At 47.7% G+C, this 21027-nt stretch overlaps 1 pseudogene; it reads right to left on the bottom strand.

The window, feature by feature from the left end:
• Window positions 1–2565: 2565 nt before the first annotated feature.
• On the bottom strand, window positions 2566–2709 carry LOC116882272 (annotated as a pseudogene).
• Window positions 2710–21027: the final 18318 nt, after the last annotated feature.

Genomic DNA, 21027 nt, shown 5'->3' on the forward strand with positions numbered 1-21027 from the left:
GTGGAGTTCCTCAGTTCCATCTACAGATGACGTGCTCCTCAAACCGAAACTCCTTACCATCATGGGCCTCTCCTCTAAGAAACTCTTTGGTTCTCAAGATCCCTCTCCAATGTGGCACCCAGAATTAAATAATTTTAGTATGCCAGATAAAGGTTGACCAGCAAGACGGTCCATTATATCACTCTTAGGGACTACAGCAGATGGTAACCGCTGCCCAGCTTAAACCCCCTTTAGCCTTCTCATTCAGCGCACACCAGTCTGACTTAAGCACCAGGACCTGTATGGTTTTGCCTGAGGGCTTTCTGGGGTTGCCAAAACCCATTTGGACTGTGCCCAGTCAGCAGCGCCAAGGAATGCGCAGTGCCCAGCCTTCGGTGAATGGCAGGAGGGAGCTGGAGTATAGACACCACAGCTCTCTCACCCCTCAGCGGGGCTCACCCTGAGATTCACGTCCTCTTCGCATCTCAGGGTTCCACAGCAGCTCCCAGCTCCTGTCGCCCGCATGGCTGCCAGCTTCATACTCACGCTTTATTGGCTCTTTCCCTGAGCCTTCCTCTAGCCCCCTATAGAAGGAGGTGTCATGGGGTCACCTCCCAAATTAATTAGTTGTACTGGAATCCTTATCTCTTATCTCAGGTTCTGCTTCCAGGCGGTACCACCTAAGGCAGAGCCTAAGAGTGCGTCAGCTTTCTCAGCAGTCACATCAAGCTGGTGCTTGTCCTGATCTCTGGGTCAGATAAACCTCCAACCTTTCTTTTGTGTCAGCTGCCGCCAGGTCGCACTCCCTAATGCTTTGCCTCGGCTATTGATTTTTTTTTTTAGTCTGAACTCAGACTTTCGTTTATTCCTGTTCTGCTCTTGGTTTATTTCCATATTCTAGCCTAACAGAATAACTTTGAATATTGACTTGTACTCTTGCTGTGTAAGCTGCGCTCCTCGCAGACAAGAGCTGGTTTTGTATATCTGAGAAGCCTGTCTTTTGTGCCTTCATTCACCTCTTTGAGGAAAATGTTGAACCAGGAAGGGTTAGGAACAGAATTCGAAACTAAATTCCTCCTTGGAGTCAACAGTCAGGATCTTTTCAGTAAGAACCGTTATTGATAGTGATTCAAAGGAACGGCACACATTTAACCCAGCATTTACAGGCTTGCCCATAACAATATTGGGCATGATTAGCTCGTTGCTTTGCTAGAATCAAGATGAGCCCTGGTTATGTCGTACTTGTGATACACAGATCTATAACCCTATTGAAAAGGAACTGTCGTTAGTTTGCTTTGTTATTCACAAATCCATGTTAACTACAAAAAACCTTCAGATTCATTTTTAAAAGCCCCCATTACTTTTAGTAATCTGTTCTGGAATTTTATCAGAGAGCTACACTTGAATGTCAGGGGATAGGGGAGGGCTCAAGTTTAAGGTTGTTAGACTCTCCCCTTTCTTTTTTATTTGAAAATGAGGACTTTGGCCAGTACCTATTTTCCTATCCTCTTTCCTTAATGTCTTAACAATGGAAAGTAGAACTAAGGTCACATTTGCAAATTCTTTTAGGAGTCTGGCAGTTCATCTGCAAACATCAACCCATTTCAAGTGTTCTCATGCTTCTCTGTGCCCTTCACCTTCTCACTACTGCTCCGAAGCTCCCATCACTAGCAAGGTTGGTTCCTGCTCGAGAATCCAGCTGGGCCCTGTGTCCATAATCCCTCATCAATGTTCTCAAATCTGGATCCTGCTCTTTCTCACTTACCGTCTTACACCGAGCACATGCTTTAGAGTTTCTGCAATTCTATTCCATTCTGTGGGAAGCCAGGTTCCTTCCAGCTCAGCCCCTCATCGCCTCCCCATGGTGGGTCAGCCCCATCTGTCCCAGGACTCCCCAACCCCGCAAACACTGCCTTGAATCCCCAGAATGCCACCCATGATTTTGCTTTTTTTTTTTTTTTGGTTTTGCTTTATTTTTCCTTTTCACTAGGATCATTTATGTTCAATAATCCAATTCATTTTTTTAAAGATTTTATTTATTTATTTATTTATTTATTTGAGGGAGAGCAATCATGAGTTGGTGGGAGGGACAAACGAAGAGGAAGAGGGAGAAGCTTGCTGGCCCCTGCTCAGGGAGCCCGATGTGGGGGCTCCGTCTTGGTACCCTGGGATAATGACCTGAGCTGAAGTCAGACGCTTAACTGACTGAGCCACCCAGGAGCCCCAATATGATTCATTTTTACCTTTTCCTTTGCCTCAGGAGAAACAATTCCTTTTTTAAAATAATTTTTATTTAAATACAATTAATTAACATATAACATATTATTGTTTCAGAGGTAGACTCATCAGTCTTATATAATAGCCAGTGCTCATTACATCCAGTGCCGTCCTTAATGTCCATCACACAGTTCCCCCATCCCCCCCACCTCCTTCCCCTCCAACAACCCTCAGTTTGTTTCCTTTGATTAGGATTCTCTTACGGTTTTTCTCCCTCTCTGGTTTCATCTTGGTTTGTTTCTGTTGTTGGGTTTTTTTTTTTTTTTAAGATTTTATTTATTTATCTTTTTTTTTTTTTTTTTTTTTTTTTTCCCCCACTACCACAAATTATGCAGTCGAGTTTCCCACATTTGGGGAAATCGCAGGGGTCAGCACATCCGGAGAGCAATGGATAAGCCTCGCCCTGGGAAAACCACCTTCGTGATCATGGTATCTCCCCTGCCAGGTAAGTATAAGATTTTATTTATTTATCTAACAGAGAAAGATCATAAGTAGGCAGGGAAGTAGGCAGGGTGGGGTGGGGGGGGAGCAGGCTCCCTGCTGAGCAGAGAGCCCAATGTGGGGCTCGATCCCAGGACTCTGAGATCATGACCTGAGCCGAAGGCAGAGGCCTAACCCACTGAGCCACCCTGGTTTCATCTTGTTTTATTTTTTCCTCTCTTCCCCTATGATCCTGTTTTGTTTCTTAAATTCCACATATCAGAGGGATCATATAATTTTCTTTCTCTGATTGACTCAGCATAACACTCTCTAGTTCCATCCATATCATTGCAAAAGGCAAGATTTTTGTTTCTTTTGATGGCTGCATGGTATTCCATTGTATATATATACCACATCTTCTTTATCCATTCATCTGTTGATGGACATCTGGGCTCTTTCCATAATCTGGCTATTGTGGACATTGCTGTGATAAACATTGCGGTGCAGGTGCCCCTTTGGATCAATACATTTGTATCTTTGGGGTAAATACCTAGTAGAAAATCACACTTTTATGATCTTTTCCCTTGGGATCAGCCCATTTTTTCCCCTGAGGTATTTTGGGTGAGGCAGGCATCTCCTCTGTCTTTGATCTTCCCTACCAGCTTTCTTCCTGAACATTCCTCAAATCTGCTGATACCCTAAAATGGTTCAGGCTACTGACATAGTCTGCAATCCCCCTGAGGGCAAGAATGGGCCCCTATCCGTGTTGTGCTCAGCACAGTACCTGGTTCTAGCCCTGTCTATTCACGTTTGTGGAATGGATTTGGCCAACTGGGTGCCTTCCTTCTTACAGCGAGGATTAGGGTCACTTGCCTAGAACCTTGTCTAGCAGGCTATGCTGAGGGGAGGCTGGGATGCTCATGGGTGCTGGGGAGCAAGCATCTGACTTCCCGACAGAGGTTCTCTCACTTCTGAACAGCCCTGCCTTCCTCTTCAGGAAGCCTTGGGAATTAAGCTGGCAAGGAAGTCAGCCATCAGGCGGCTTCCTGCTGAATAACTCAGGAGGAGGAAGCCAGCCAGGGACCTCCGGAGTGTCCACAGCCCAGGGAGCTGTGGCGCCGCTCTGCGGAGGGGACTCCTACGGGCACCTGCCGCAGACTGGTCAGCTGGGAACTGGATGGACTACAGGGGAGGAAGCAGGAAGAGAAGGAGAAAGAGGAATGGGGGCAGGGAGGAGGGGAGAGGAAGGGAAGGAGGAGGGAGGGAAGAAGGAGCCAGTCATGTCTCCTGACTGCCCCCGAATCCCCTAGCAAAGCCATTATCAAAATTGATTTTAATAAATGAAAGATTTACCTGGGTCGAACATTGTTTTTAACTGGCGGCTACTAATTAATTAACCGTCACCATTCTGGACATCATAATGGGATGATATTTTGATGCTAACACATTATTGAAAAAGACAAGCCATGTTTTTTTTTTTTTTCCCCAAGTAATCAATTAATCAGCCCCAAATGAAGATTCCGACCACTGCTCTGCTCATGAGTACTTAAAGATCTTCCTCCGCGGGGGCCCCAGACACCTGCCTTCCAACTCTGGCTCCTGGTAGGCAGTTTGAGGCAAACCAGTTAGTGTTAACTCAGGATTTCTTTTCAAAATCACTATAGTTAACTTTAAGAAATCTCTGAAACATCTTCATAATTAATAAATGAAAAATGTTCCTGCAGCTAATCAATAAAGTTGTTAGAGAGAATTGATCGGATGGGGAACTCTTTTTGTGGGTACAATTTTTCACCTATTCAGAACAAAAGACTCCCTAGAGCGCCATCAGCATGATAGACACTTAAGAGTCTGACCCAAAAGGAAAAAAAAAAAAATAGAAAGACGATTAATTAAAATCTCCAGGAGTGACATCTACTTCCATCGTGTGGCGGGAGAACTGGGTCAGGTGTGCAGGTGGCTAATGCGAAGCTTCGGGGAGGTTAAGGAAACAGAGGTGCCCTCGGACGTCCCTCACCCTGAGGCTGTGCCATGACATGCTGGAGCCCTGGACTCTTTGCAAGATGAAACAGGAGCGGCCCATGGAGGCCTATGGTCTTTCAAGTTTGATAAGGAGTTTGATAACCTCCTTCTCAGAGGTGAGGTGCATAAAATGCACGAGAGACTGCCAGAACACAACAATATCTTGCCAATGATTTTCATGTATAATGTATCCAGCATGTTTGGAAGCAATGAACCCTGGGTGTTTTGCTGGATCTCAGACCTGACAGCCCCTCAGGATTATCTGCACAGATTCTGGGGCCCGGGGACATCTACTGAATCAGAATCTGTGAGTCTGGGGCCTGGAAATCTGTGTTTTCAAAACGTGCCCCAGTGATTTGACTCTGGTTTACATCAGGCTAGGGTTATGACTGATGTCGCCCACTGCTCTGTCTCCAGGTGTAAGTGCAAGTGTTGAATGATATGCGCAGCGCCCCCTTCCCCTTTATCTTTTGTTGGGCAAGTCACAATACAGAGCATTTACTGAGCACTTACTGTGTGCCAGGAACTGGGCTGAGTTATTGATCCTTACCACGATCCTATGGGACAGGCAACAAGATCCATTTTACAAATGAGTCCACTGAGACTTAGAAAAGGAAAGTGATTGGCTAAAGGTCACATACCTAATAAGAAGCCCCCAGATTTTGAACCCAGGTTTGTCTGATTCGAGGGCATGTGTGTACCCTGACTGCCCAGAAACCCTGCCCTGAGTGATGGGCCATGGGGAGGACACAAGGCAGATCCAGGAAACTTTACCTCATATGATTAAGTGGATTTAAGTAATATATTGTCCCCCTTTATACAGTGTCAACTGCCAGTCTTTCAAGCTGAAAAATGATGAAGGTGAGAAAGCAGGTAGACCAGAATGACAGCTGTCATTGTCCCAAAACATATTAGCCAGTAAACTTGCCCTTTCATTAGAATAACTATAATCTGATGAACTAATGACTATAGAGGGCGTTAGGACAACTGGGGCATGTGTTGAAAATGCAGGTGCTCAGACCCACACCAGACCTACTGCATAATCAGGTGACTTGCATTTTGACAAGCTTCCTAAATCATCATACTATCTGGTTAAGTTGGAGAACCACTGACATGGCACCTTCCCCACTGGCCCCAGTTGGTTTGGGCTGGGGTGGGGCTGAAGGTCTGCTTCCAGAAAGGTCTACACACATGGCTAGCATGGGTACTGGCTGCCGGCTGGGAGCTCAGCTGGAGCTGGGAGCCAGGGTCCATGAGTCCTCTCCATATTGGCTTCCCCACAGGGCAGCTTGGGTTTCCTTACAGCATGGTAGCTGGATTCTAAGACTGGGAGTTCCAGGAGACAAAAGTTCCTTAAAACCCCGGGCTGGGAAATGGCTCATAGCCTCATTTCTGCCACATTCTATTGATCAGGCAATCATAGGATCCAGATTCAAAGAGAGGGGCATAGACCCTTCTCAATAAGAGGAATGTCAGGGGTACCTGGGTGGCTCAGTGGGTTAAAGCCTCTGCCTTCCGCTCAGGTCATGATCCCGGGGTCCTGGAATTGAGTCCCACATCAGGCTCTCTACTCAGCAGGGAGCCCGCATCCCCCTCTCTCTCTGCCTGCCTCTCTGCCTACTTGTGATCTCTGTCTGTCAAATAAATAAATAAAAACTTTAAAAAAAACAAGAGGAATGTCAAAGAATTTGGGGGACACATTTTAAAACCACCACCGTGGGGATGACTTATACCAAGGTCTCGTGTAGGTGTATGAAAGTAGGGATAAAAATAAGCACCTTCCAAACCATCAAGAACAAGTGCATCATCCTGGAGATGTGGTCCCCAAATTCACGTGGCTGGTTCTAGGCACAGCCATGATAAAGACTGAAACATCATCTTGAACCCACCTCTGCAATTCATTGTGTCACACGGGAGGATTCTCTTTACCTTTCCAGTCTTAGGTTCTTTGTGGACAAGATGAAGAGGTTGGGTAATATTCCCATCTCAGGGCTTCTGATTCTATATCTACACATAACCAATAGAAGAGCTAGAGCATGTGGGGGCAAGTAAGCTCCTCTGTAAGATTTGTCTTTGTTCTTCAATGGTTACTACTTTATTGTGATTCTCTCACACATGCCTGAAATCCATGTCCTTGTGGCGCTTTTTTTGCTTGGCTGCTGTTTCTGGTCAATGTCAGAAATCCCTCTGAGCTCTTAAAGGGGCTGAGGAGGTTAACTCAAGTGTTGGGAAGCAGGCCTGGGTAGTGTCATTCCTTCCCTCAGGCCTGCCCAACATAAGGACACAATCATGCAGCCACTGGCTCAGAACCTAAGGGTCATTCTTCAGAAGAATATGGGAAAGAAGAAGGATGCTTCAGTGCACCTTGGTGTCTTCTTCAAGATCTACTCAAGAGAGCATTGGAAATGCCCACGTTAAGGAAGGGCAGGAGATGGAGATATCTGGCCAATACATCTTATTTCCTCATTCCAACAGATGAGAAAGATACTGCTCCTTCTGCCTCACCATGCTCAACAGGTCAGGGGAGGTGAGGGAGATCACTCCATCATGCCAATCCCTGGAGCGCAACATGAGGGACTTATACCAAGGTCTCATGTAGGTGTGTGAAGGGAGGGATGAAAATAAGCACCTTCCAAGCCATCAAGAACAAGTGCATCATCCTGGAGATGTGGTCCCCAAATTCACATGGCTGGTTCTAGGCACAGCCATGATAAAGACTGAAACATCGTCATTTTCATTTTTTCCAGTGGATGTGTTCAGGACACCTCTTCAGAGAGACGTGATCAGGGAAGACAAGAAGAGCGAATGGTGGAGGAGTGTTGACCTTGTTTATGAAGGAATTTCTGAGTGTCCTGGATGAATCACAAACCAAGGAGAATTTAGACAAGCATCTCAAATAGGGAACGTGGACCAAAAAGTGGGTTTTTCATATCCCTCTTCACTTCTCATTTGAATATATGACTATATCATTTACAACCCCTTCTTTCTTCACATAATATATGTGTTCCAAAGAAGTTCTAAACAGAAATATTTTTCTACAGATTTTATTTTTGATGTGCAATGAGAAATATGTATTTAAAGGACCGTTGAGATAAATTATATTTCTAATGACCTGGATTGTCAAGCTATAATATAATCTCTCTCCTTGTTTTTAATCTGTAAAAAAAAAACTCAGAATCTCTGATATCATTTGTCAGTTCTAGAATTCCTTGATCCTAGAAACTTGCTAAAACTTTTTAAAACTGCAAATTCAATAAACCAAAGAGACCCTATTCATGGGTTTGAGAATGCTCTGTTACTATGGTGGCCATACGATGGTCCTTTAAAGCACAGAATGAGTAACAAAAAAGATTAGGGGTTCCTACACATTTTGGGGGACACTCTATTGCACTTTCAATGAAAACGAGGGATTCTATTTGCCAGAACTCTTTCAGATGGCTTCATGTGAACAGACACCCAACCTACCCTGGCTTAAACACACAAACAAAAGGAAAATGCGGGTCTGAGGGAAAAACTCAGTGAGTACATGACAGGAAAGTTTGAGAGATGAACATCCTCAGGGACAAATCCAGTGAAGTCATCAGGATATCCCCTCTCTCTCTCTCTGTCTCTCTCTCTCTTGGCTGTGCTGCCCTCTGTGTTGACTTTATTCTTGTCAGACTTTCTCAAAATGGTGGCAGAGAGAACCACCAGTGAAGGCACCCTATGTATCAATATGACAACCTTAGCTGAAAGGAAGTTGCAGGATGTGACTAGGGCCACATGCCTGATCCTGAACAACCATTTGTTTGACTGGCTGGGTCTGGGTCATGTGACTGGAAGTGAGTCACATGACTGGAATGACAGTAGGGTCAACCCCACTGTCAGCCACTCAGACTAAGCCAGTAGGAGAGGAATGGTGTTGCTGTGGCCAGAAGAGAAGAAAAAGAAGGTTGGGCAGCCAAGAAATAAACCCTTTGCCCAATAAAAATGCGCACACCTGATATTCAATTCCTAAGGCTGCTGTCACAAATTCCCAAAGACGTGGGGGCTTAAAACAACAGAAATTTATTCTCTTACTGTTCTTCAGGCCAGAAGTCTGAAATTGAGGGACTTGCAGGGGCTCTGCTCCCTCCAAAGGCTCTAGGGAAGGATCGTACCATGCGCCTCCCAGCTTTCAGTGGCTCCTGGCCTTCCCTGCCTTGTGCCAGCATCTCTCCAGTCTCTCCCTCCCTCCATCTTCACATGACTTCTTCTGTGTGTCTCTGTGTGTTCTCCCCTCTTCTTCTAAGGGCACCAGTTATTGGCTTTAGGGCCCTCCCTAAATCCAAGATGATTTTATCACAACATCCTTCTCACACCTGCAAAGACCTTATTTCCAAAGAAGATCACTTCAAAGGTCCTGAAAGGGGACAAGAATGGGGGGGGGGGGAGGATGTTGCTGAACCCACTCCATACCTCATAAACACACACACATAAAGTCTGGCACACATTTTCGGGAGGTTCATGGAATCACTCAGTTCCATCAATGGATCATTGGAAAGGAATATGGGCCACAGATTAAGATGCCTAGGTGCTCGGTGCCTAGGCCGAGGGTGCTGGGTTTCTCAACCTCACCATACTGACATTTGGGGCCAGATAATTCTTTGTCAGGGGGGCTGTCTTACCCATCATAGGATGTTTAGCAGTACCCTCGGCCTCTACCCACTTGATGCCAATATCCCTGGGGAAAAAATCACCCCAAGTTGAGAACCCTTGGTCTATACCCAAACTTACGTGCTATCAGGACAGATAGAGCCATTGTGGTAACCTAGCAATCCTGGAGATCTATGCCAAAGATGTCACATAGGGCAAACACGAACAAGAATGCTCAACAGAATATTGTTTGTGACAACTGTTTACTGGGGACACAATCTAGGTGTCCATCACTGTGGGGAATTAATAAAGGAAGTATAGTTTCAAGTAGCCTTTTATCACATATACTCCTTTATCTTTAGACCCAAAAGTTCCCTCCACCATTAACCACTAGTCACTAGGCCACACTTCAAAATGCCTCAAAGCTTCCATTTGGTACTTTGAAGTATGAGTTCCATGGTTGTCTCTGCTCAGCCCTTCCCTAAAGGCTCATACCCTTCTATTGTTCACAAACTCCTTTTCAAGGAAGAGGTTGTGTTCAATCCGTCTTGGTTTGCCTCCAGAATTTGCCTGATGCTTTGCACTCAAACGTCATTCAATATAGGCTACATTTATTAAATATGTAATACGATTACCTGGAATTTATTTGTTAACTCTACATAAGATGTATTAAGATTGCTCGAGATAAAAATAAATGTTTGATTCTTAAGAAAATAATCTATTTTTAGAAAGTAAATATAATTTAACTCGGTTGCCCCGCATAAGTAGGAAATCTGATTATTCTTTGATCTTACTTTTCCTTTTTAAAATTTAATTCACGGAGAGACGACCAATTATGGATGACCCCACAGCTTAATAACACATCTGTTAATGTTCTAGGAAAAAAAAAAGCCAAGGAATTAAATTAAGTACTAACGGGGTTTGAATTGATTTGAGGAACTGAAACAAATAGTTATCGTACCCTGTTGTGATCTAGTTCTATGTATTTGTACTGCCAAGACTGACTTCCTGCTTGGAAATAAAGAGGGACTCTATACTTTCCTTGTGTTTTCAGAATCCATTTCCCTTGGGTCATGTAATGGTACTAGACTCCTGGTTGTATGTGAGTAATAAGAGGCCCGGTAGCCAAAATGTTAAGTAGGTTCGTGCATATGAATCATTCACTTATTTATTCATTCATCAGTTTACCCATTTAGTAAGCATTCGTAGTGCACCTGCTGTGTCAGACATTGCTCTAAGTCCTAGGGATTTAGACAATGTAGAAATAGTCCCTGTCTCCAGGGAGCTATCAGAATGGTAAGGAGAAGCTGGCATGCAAATAAATTGGGTAATGGTATTAGGGGGTGGTGGTGAGTCGTATACAGAAAACAGTGGAGACACGGCAGTGGGTGGGGGCAGATCTACCTGGGAAGGGCCAGGAACGTTGTCATAGATGTGACCCTTATACTGGCACAGAGGGGTTGAAGGACATCAAGGGGAGGTGTCCAGTGGGCAGGTGGACGTGGAGAGTTGGAGACTAGAAGAAAAGCTGGTCCTGGAGATCTTGACTTAGTGATTATTAGATTCGAGGTGGTTTTGCAAAGCAGGGAGTGGCTGAGATCCTGCTCAGTGAAGACCGAAAGGCCGGGGAAAGCACAGAGAGTATTGGGTTGATTTCAGCAGTGAGATCAGAGAAGGCTTTCCTGAGGAGGTGACATTGGAACACAGACCTGCAGGAAGCCAAAGAGAGAGTCTTATGTGTTTATCTGAGAGAAGGAGCTTCTAAGCTAAGGGGACCGCAGGGTAAAGGCCCTGGGCCAAGAGAGTGCCTGACACGTAGCCTGGGTGGTGGGAGCCAGCCAGGGAATGGGAAGGAGCCTGGAGGCCAGGAGGAGACTGAGCCTCTGTCTTTCACAGTCTGGCCAGGTGGGAGTACACAGTAAGCACTCAAAACGGGAGGCATTCGAGGGAAATAATTCACCTCTAGGCCAAACTGGGCTTGCCTCCTGGGTTACTCTCACAGTGAGACAGTCTAGGTCAGCAGCTAGGTGGGGGCCCCCGAGGTCAGCAGAAAGGGCTGACCTTCGCTGAACTCAGCCCCAGGACTGCTGGCCAAGGAGAGGGGCAGGGTCATCCCTCAAAGAGCACAAATGAGGCCTGGGCTGCTTCCCAGGGGTACAGGCTAAACCCGAGGACACAGGCTTCTTCCCTGCTTGTGAGCTAGGAAAGCAGGTGATTGTCCCGCAGCTTTCCCCCACCACACAATAGCTCCCGTCCCTGCCCCAGCCGCCAGAGCCCTCGGGAAATCATGCAGTGGCGAGCTGGCAGCAAGTGGAATCACCCTACCCCAAACCGACAGTTACGAAGCCCTCGCCTGTGCCTGGCACTTTCTGGGAACTTGACTCATTTAATGCTCACCAAAAAATTCCTGAAGTAGGGAATATTATTATCCCCACTTCCCAAATGGGGAAACTGAGGCCCAGAAAGGCGAAATAACTGGCCCTCGAACACAGGACGAGTCAGCGGTTAAGCTGGGAGTGGCCCCAGGTATTCTGACCCCAGAGGCTCCCAAACCTTCTTTTAACCATCACACCGAACTGGCTCTGGATAGAGACCATGGTGGACACCCAGAGGAGCCCTCAAGCACGGCCAGCAGCTACTCAGGAAGGACTCAAACCAGACATTTGTACTCTTCTATCCCACGCCTAATCCCACCTGGGGCTGGTGGTGGAGAGACCAGAATTACAGGTACGTGCGTGAGAAGAGACCTCAAACGGCAAGAAATCTAGTTAGATAACTGGAAAGTGCCGGGCTTACCCGAAGCTCACTCGTTGATTTGCTGCCATCCTGAGGCTTGCTCCGAAGGTTCTAGAATGCAGGCTCGGGCAGACCTGAGTCCCCTCCCTCACAAGCATGGGGGGTGGTTTTAACCGAGCTACCACTCACCTCTGCTCCTGAAGGGCTGCGGTGGGGAGACCCCATGGCGGCCAGGCAGGGCCTGCGCGGGCCTCTGAGGCTATTTCCTGATCTTTGCGTGCTGCGCCGGGAGACGGGACCTGTAGGGGCTCATGATGTCCACTCCAGTGCCCTCCCCCCGACCCAGTAGGAGCCTTTCAGATTTTTCACACCAGGAACCACCGCCTGCTCTCCCCGGCTCCTACATGGTGTGTGGAATGAGCTTTAAGGGGAGGCAGGGAGAGGGAACCTGACCTCTGGTGACTTTCCGGACATGTTTTGGGAGAATGATCAGCATCTAGGTCGGCATGTCAACGACAGGGCAGGGGCAGCCAGCCTGCAGGTGTTCAGGGACAGAGCTGCAGCACAACCCCTGGATCCTGTCGGGGCTGCAGCGGGCCTGCTCTTGACCACAGACAGGCTTTTCTGGAAATGGCGTGGAAAGGGACACAGGGCCAAGGGACACAGAGACACCCTAAGGCAACGGAAACCGTCTCTTCGTGCAGCCTGAGCCAATAAAGAGCCATTCCTTGGCCCGGAAGCCCTCGTAGGAACCGGTCAGAGGGCTGAGAGCATGCGCATCGCAACCCAAGGAAGAGCTTCCAGAAGACGAAATCCTGGTTCCTCTCCCTGCCAGTTTCGCTGTGGAAGAATGCCCTCTCTGTGGTACGGGCACAGAGGACATGGCCAGGCTGGGGCACGGGGACAAGGAACGAGTGGCTGGCCTGGCTGGGAAGACCGAGGTCCTGTCCAAGCCAAAGCAGCTGCCTCTTTCCAGAGTGGCTGCCCCAGTTTGCCTTCCCACCACCAGTGTAAGAGGGTTCCCCTTTCTCCGCATCCTCGCCAGCATCTGTTGTTTCCTGTGTTGTTAATTTCAGCCATTCTAACAGGTGTGAGGCGGTATCTCATCGTGGTTTAGATTTGTTTTTCCCTGATGCTGAGTGATGTTGAGCATCGTCTCATGTGTCTGTTAGTCATCTGGATGTCTTCTTTGGAAAAGTGTCTATTCATGTCTTCTGCCCATTTCTTAACTGGATTATTTGGTTTTGAGTTTAGTAAATTCCTCATAGATTTTGGATAGTAACCCTCTATCAGATATGCCATTTGCAAATACTTTCCTCCATTCTTTAAGCCGCCATTTAGTTTTGTTGATTGTTTCCTTCGCTATATGGAAGCTTTTTGTCTTGATGAAGGGGTATAGGTTTTCATGTGGACACAAGTTCTCAACTCCTTTGGGTAAATACCAAGGAACATGATTGTTGGATCATGTGGTAGTTTTGTAAGAATCAACCAAACTCCCCTCCAAAGTGATTGTACCATTTTGTATTCCCCCCTGCCCCGCCCCAGCAATATGTGTTTCTGTTTCCCCATTCCCATCAGTGGTTGTTGTCAGGGTTTTGGATTCTGGCCATTCTAATGGGCGTGTAGTGATATCTTATTGTTCTAATTTGCATTTCCCTAATGACCTATGCTGTGGAGCACCTTCTCATACACTTACATGCCATCCGTATATCTTTGTTGGTGAGGTATCTATTATGATCTTTGACCCATCTTTTTGAGTCACTTTTTTATAATTGTTGAGTTTTAAGTGTTCTTGGAATATTTTGGATAGCAGTCTATCAGATATGTCTTTTGTAAACATTCCCTCCCTGTCTGTGGCTTGTCTTCTCATTCTCTTGACATTATCTTTTACAGAGCAGAAGTTTTCAATTTTAATGAAGTCTGGCTTACCAATTATTTCTTTTGTAGATCATGTTGTCTCTAAAAAGGTGTTGCCACCCCCAAGGTCACCCAGGTTTTCTTCTCTCTTGTCCTCTAGTTTTATAGTTTTGCATTTACATCTAGGTCTCTGATCCATTTTGAATTAATTTTTGTGGAGGGCGTTAGGTCTATGTCTGGATTCATTTTTTGTGCATGTGGATATCCAGAGGATCCAGCCCATTTGTTGAAGAGACCAGCTTTGCTCAATCATACTGCCTTCACTCCTTTGTCAAAGATCGGTTGACTATATTTAAGGAGGTTCACTGTGTTTTTGTGTTAGCTTTTTATTATGGAAATTCTCAAACTCATACAAAGGGGGAGAAAACAAAAATGAATCCTCCTGTCGCTGTTGCCCAGCTTCCATAAGTATCCATGGTTGGTCTGTCTTTTAATCTACATCAGTCCCTGTCACCACATGGAAGTTTCATAAAGCAAAGTCCAGATGGAGCCCTGCAACTCCATAACAACAACAACAACAAAACCACAAATAACCTGATTAAAATACGGGCAAAGGACCTGAAGAGACATTTCTCCAGAGAAGACAAACAAATAGGCAACAAGTATATGAAAACACATTTGACATTACTCGTCATCAGAGAAATGCAAATTAAAACTGGAATGAAAGATCATCTTACAACTGCTAGGATGGTTATTATCAAAACATCAGCAGGAGAAAACAGTATGGCAGGTCCTCAAAAAAATTAAACATGGAACCACCATATGATTGAGAAATCCCACTACTGGGTATGAATCCAAAGGAAATGAAATCAGTATCTCAAAGAGATGTCTACACTCCAGTGTTTGTGGTTCATTGAGCATTATTCACAGTAGCCGAGATAGGGGAACAACCGAAGTAACTGTCAAAGGACAAATGGAGAAAGAAGATGTGGGATAGGTATACAATGGAATATTATTCAACCATTAAAAAGATGGAAATCCTGCCACTTGTGACAACATGGATGAACTAGGAGGAAATTATGCTGAATGAAATAAGCCAGAAAGGTGAATACTGCGTGCTCTCACTTCCATGGGGAAATCTAAAACAGCCGAACTCGAAGAAGCGGGGCTAGAATGGTAGTTACCAGGGTTAGGGTCTAGGGGGGGAATGGGGAGAGGATGGTCAAAGGGTGCAAACTTTCAGTTATAAGATGAATGAGTTCTGGGGATCTAATGTACAGCACGGTAGTTAGAGTTTGTAATACTCTATTGTATACTTGAAAATTGTGTACAAGAGGGCGCCTGAGTGGCTCAGTCTTAAGCATCTGCCTTTGGCTCCCAGGGTCCTGCGCTCGGCAGGAGGCCTGCTTCTCCCTCTCCCACTTCCCCTGCTTGTTGTTTCCTCTATCTCTGTCAAATAAATAAATAAATAATCTTTTAAAAAAATCATATAAAAAGGGGTGCCTGGGTGGCTCAGTGGGTTAAAGCCTCTGCCTTCGGCTCAGGTCATGATCCCAGCGTCCTGGGATGGAGCCCCACATCGGGCTCTCTGCTCACTCCGCAGCCTGCTTCCTCCTCTCTCTCTCTCTGCCTCCTGCCTGCTTGTAATCTCTGTCTGTCAAATAAATAAATAAAATCTTTAAAAAAATCATTTAAAAAAGGAAAGTTGTTATAAGAGTAGATTTTAAATGTTCTCACACGGAAAAGGTCCATACACACACAACTGTGTGTCCACACATAACTGTAAGATGAAGGATGTGTTAATTAACTTGATTGTGGTGATCATTTCACAGTGATTACGTATATTAAGTCATCCCATTATATAACTTAAAAAAATCACGTTCTACAACCTAAATACACACAATGTATTCATCAATCATACTTCAATAAAGCTGGGGAAAAAAAACCAAATTCCAGACATTATAGCATCTCATCTATAAACAACTAAGTGTATATTTCTAATAAAGAAAGACTTTTTGAAATAGAACCACAAACCTGTTATCACCTCTAACAACCTGTCGGCGATCCGATTTTCCCAATTGCCTCAAAAATGTGGTTTTATAGCTGTTTTGTTCAAACAAGATCTAAACCAGGCCCAGATATTGGATTTAATTGATATGGCTCTTAAGTCTCTTTCACTTTTATAAAAAAGCAACCAAAAAACCACATTTGTGGGCAGGAGGGCCTGGCTCCAGCCCCTGGCAGCGGCGGGACTGAGGCTGTCATCATTCCTGGCCTGTGGCCGTTGGCGCCCTCCACCCGCCACGGAGCGCTCTGAACACCAGCTGGCCAACACCCTTAGTTTGAAATCCACTTCCGTCCAGGAGCTGCAATGGCTGGCATTCGACCTGTTTGTTTTTATGCGCACAGCGCCCGACACTACGCAGTGGGTGATCAGTCTTCCCCACTGGACGACACTGTTTGTTTAGATCCTCCCCAATAGTGGGTTTTTAGGGAAAGAAGAGGGGGCAGTTAGAGTGGGAGTGTGAAGGTTCAAACAGCAAACGACGGAGTCGTAGCACTAATACACTTGCATCAGGCATGGTTCTGAGTGCTTTACGTGTGTCCAACCGCTTACTCATCACAATAACCCCCTGAGGGTAGGTACCATACTCTTTGCTCTACAGATGAGGACACTAGGTATAGGGCGGTGAAGTGACTTGTCCAAGGTCCCACAGCTAGCAGGTACGGAGGCAGGAAGAGAATTGAGGCCGTCAGGCTTTTTCCCTCCGCATTGTGTGCTTGGGACCCCAGAACACAAGCTCTTGGGTTTGGTTGTGTGCAACACACAAGGGGACCTCGACAGAGAGGCAACGAGCTGACCTCATAGATGACTGATGATGATATGTGCATGGGGAGGACCAGAAACCGCACCCACACACTGGCCCAGCACGGGGACTCACACAGCCCAAGGGGGGCACTGGGCTGGGGTGGAAGAGGCGGGAGTGTGTGGGGGGGGGGCAGCCGCAGGTGGAGCAGAAAGGCCAAGGGAGGCCTGCACAGCTCGGCAGGAAGCCCAGCATCACTTTGCCTGGGGCAGTGCCCTCAGCCAGACCTTTCAGCTAAGAAATGCAGACATTCTAGAAGCCAAAGCCCCATTGTTCCTGGTTTTTAAATGACTGGAAACAAGAGGTCTAAAAACAGCCATCAGCAAAGTACTGAAAACAGGGTTTCTGGGGGCCACATCCAAGGTCACGCTTCCCATTTCTTAGCGTCTAGCTCTGCCGATCTGAGCAGCTGCCTCAGGGGATGAGTGGTCTGGAGGGGGCCCTGTGGCCTCTCAGAATCAGGGGCTGGCCTCTGAAAGAGCCTGCCTGTCAGCTGTAGACCCAGTGGACTGGAAGGAACTGGCTTAATACATGTTTCTACTTTGGCATTTGGAGGAGGGCAGGCCCCAGCCAGGCCTTGGAGCCCTCCAAAGTGCGATGGGGCCCGATGACACTTCCCTGACCTTTCCAAGGTGTTCTCAAGATACCTGCTACCTGGGGGCCGCGAGGCTGAAGCCACTGCTGTGCAAGGTGGTGACCTTCTAAATCCTGATCAGTTAATGAACCTGGCTGGCCCCGGGGGTCCCGAAGGCTGCGCCCTCTGTGGTGGCTTCTGCCAAATTCCTCTCGTTGTTTTTGATTCCCTTTTCCCTCCTCCTCCCCCTTCCCATTATGCCTGACATTTCTAAGGCCAAGTTTTGTTACAAGCAATTAGCCTATGTCAGGGATCTGGGGAGATGAGCTCGTGCCAAGACACAGGCCAAGGTAGAAAAAGCATGAGTCTGGAAGACCGCCTGCGAGCTGGCTGCCAAGACGGTCCTGGAGCGCTGGCCCCGCAGAGACCACCCAGCTCTGCACTCACAAAGGGGTGGGGAGCTCCCAGGTGAGCCCAGGGAGGGGGAGCCCCGGCACTGTGCAACCCAGAGAAGAGTCTCACACCTGCTCCGGAGCTCTCTACCATCTTCTAATCTAGAAATTCATCCTCCCAACCTGAGCCTCCCAGTTGCTGGAAATGCTCAGGGGCAGAGTTCAAGGCCTCTTTTCAGTTTTTGAAAAGGTGGGGGGCTGGGCAGGGAGGGGAAATCCTGCATTTATCTATAATAAGCTATACAGGCTAACCAAACAGATGTGTATATATTTTTATTTTTCCTGGAATTATTCATCCACTCAGTGTGGTTGTCTAGATGCTCAGTTATCAGTTTTGCATGCTGACTAATAAAAACAAGGAACACAGAATTTCTGAGTCAATGTGTTTCATGGGGTAGGCAGTGTCTTGCACAGGTGGGGTCCTCCATGGGAGCCAGGAGAGAGGAGAGCCGAATCCACTAACCATTCAGCTTCTGCTCCCCCATTTCAGTCTCGGGTGCTTCCTGATCCCCTCAGCCATCCCTCTAGGTGTCCTTCCCCAGGTGTCCCTGGGGCTTATCCAGCCATTCAAACCCAATCATTGGAGTCTTGGGTTCAAAATTCCACCATTCGAATCCAACCACTGGTTTCAATGACCTAATCTCTTTGGTGCTGGGATACAATGAACCAACTTAAGAAATCAATGCAAGTTTCTGAGAGAGAGTGAGGGCTCTCCTGACCCTTCCATGTCACAAAGGAAGATTTCCGTGGTAGCTTTCGTGACAGCATGTCCGTCTTTGGCATGGAGCCACAGGTGGGCATTTCAGGAAGTTGGAGGCAGGGAAGCAGGGAGGCCTTGTGAGCTGGCTAAGGTCACACACGGGGTCGTGTAGATGGCCGTGCCCAGAGTTCAGGTCCCGCACTCCAGCACAGGACTCTTCCCACTTTGAGAATGACAGTGGTCATTTGTATTCAATCCGTGTTCCACCTATAATCCATCAAGGGAACATAAAAATAGAGTCTGCAATAACAATAGGATCCAGAAACCCAGAAATTGCCCATTTTAGCCCTAAAGCTAACAGTGCTCTCATGAAGCCCCTTGCGATCCTGCCAGAAACTCCACCAGGTGGCAGGAAGCTGCCCCCCTTTTGAGGCAGTGGAGGGCCTGGGAGGGACAAAGCAAAGGAGACAGGGGAGGGAAAAATCTCCGTGGAAGCTGAGGGCAGGGAGGGCTAAATGACCACCAGACCTCTTAGCATCAGGCGTCCTTTCTCTCAACCGGACAACCGAGGCCCCTGTCCCGTCTTGTCCCCAGGAAGGGTGTGAATGGGGCTGGACCTTACGGTTCCCTGACCTCCTCCCCGTGCCTGCCTGGGTAGCGTGGGCCACCGAGAGGGATGGCACTCCCGAACCTCTCCTCTGCTGCTGTCCTTCATCTCTTCTGACCTGCACCCACCAGCACAACCATAAACAGCCCACTCCCTCCTCCAGAGGTTTCCAGACCATGCAGTGGCCCTTGGTTCAAACATTCTGCTGCGGAAGCCCAGAGAAGCCCTCCTCCGTGCTGTCCAAAACAGAAAGAGGTGACCATCCTGCATCTCCTTCCCCACTCTCGTGGCCTTTGCAAATTTTTCGGGATGATAGACTGACACGGTGGTTTTTACAACCACGGGGTGGGGAGAGGGGTGCGGGGTGGGGGGCGGTGATTAGAGGAAGCAGCAAGGAATATGCAGTTGAAGCATCAATGAAAAGGGCCCTCATTAATGTGGTCTCCAGTCAACAACACAAGATCCTCCCAGAGGTTAGAGCTGCCTGCTCCCTACTGGCTCCCTGTGGTGAGACCCCACTAGCTGGCTTTCCCCTCCTCAGTCCTAGGGCCTGCCTCTTATATTGGGACCATCCGCGGGTGGTGACAGGTGCAAAGCACCAAACCTAACTGAGCTTTTTCCTCTCTCTCTGTTTGGAGTCTGGTGATTTTAAGTTGCTCCAAGGGACAGTGGACAGGAAGATCTCATTTAGCCCCCAGGCTTTCTTCCTCCTCCACCACTCTTGCAAAACAAAACAAAAATAGGCAATTAACGAATATCACCTTTTTATGTTTAATATAGGTCTAGAAAACAGCCAGTCCCAGGAGGTGGGGACAGCTGCCCTCGGAACTTGCTAGAAATGCAGATGCCCGGCCCCATCCCAGACCCCCTACGTCAGACCCTTGGACCCTCCCAGTAACCTGACAATCAACAAGGCCTCTGGGTGATGCGTTGGTTTACTCAAGGTTGAACAGCTCAACGGGAGCTCTCTCCCCACCCCCGCCCCAGTTTCCTGCATTTGGGACCATTCAAACTGGAGTGGAAGACACTCCCAACACGCGCTCCGGGGCCCCAGCTGCTCTCGCCCATTCACACCCCCTCCCTTTCCATTCCCAGTGTCGCCTTACTGGGCATCACACTGGCTCCTCTCCGTTTCCTAGCTGTCTTTCAAAATCTTACTCGTCTCTTCCTCCTGAGCCATCAGCGCAGCTCTGAAGCCACAGGCATTAACTCTCATTCTGCACTTGCCTGTCTGTTTTAGATACTCATTTCCCCAACAGGCTAGCCGTGCCTTGGGGGGCAGGACCCTTGCCCTGGAATTCCCCGTGTCTCCCGCCCCGTGACCCCATGCGCACCCTGGGTGATCTCAGGTGGTGGGCCCAGAAAGCTTTTCCTCCAAAGGAGATCCCAGGGCCGGTGTGTAAATCAAAAAGGATGGCCTGGGGGCACGGGGACCTCACAGTTTTCCTCCCAGGATCGTCCTCCCAGCACACAGCCCAGGGAGCAGGCCCTCCCCTTCAGGCCCCTTCATTTTATTCCCCACGTGGATTAGAAGCTGAACACAAACAGAATACAAAAGACAAAAGACAGGGAGCTTTCCTTGCTGTCAGAGTCTATAAAAGTCTTGGAAGTGACAGCAGGAGCTCTTGCCTGCCGCTGCCGCCCTCAAATCCAGAAAGAATCAATTTCAGACCCAGGGCCAAATAGTGCCCCAGGGGGCGTGCCTGTGACAGGCGCTGACTCCGCCCCTGCCAGCGAGCTGGAGTCGGGGAGGGAGGGGCGGGGCGGACGGGGCGTCCCGCGGTTTACAAAGGGAATGCACACCCCGTTCCGCCCCCAGCCTTTCACGCTGTCCCTTCTCTGCAACCCGCTTCAGTCCTTATCAGAGCCACAGCTAAGATAAATTATTTTCTTTCTTGCCCCACGAAAGCCAGACCGTGTCCCCA

The sequence above is a fragment of the Lontra canadensis genome, unplaced genomic scaffold, assembly GCF_010015895.1.
Source record: "Lontra canadensis isolate GAN:19392208 unplaced genomic scaffold, GSC_riverotter_1.0 scaffold82, whole genome shotgun sequence".
Classification (NCBI taxonomy): domain Eukaryota; kingdom Metazoa; phylum Chordata; class Mammalia; order Carnivora; family Mustelidae; genus Lontra; species Lontra canadensis.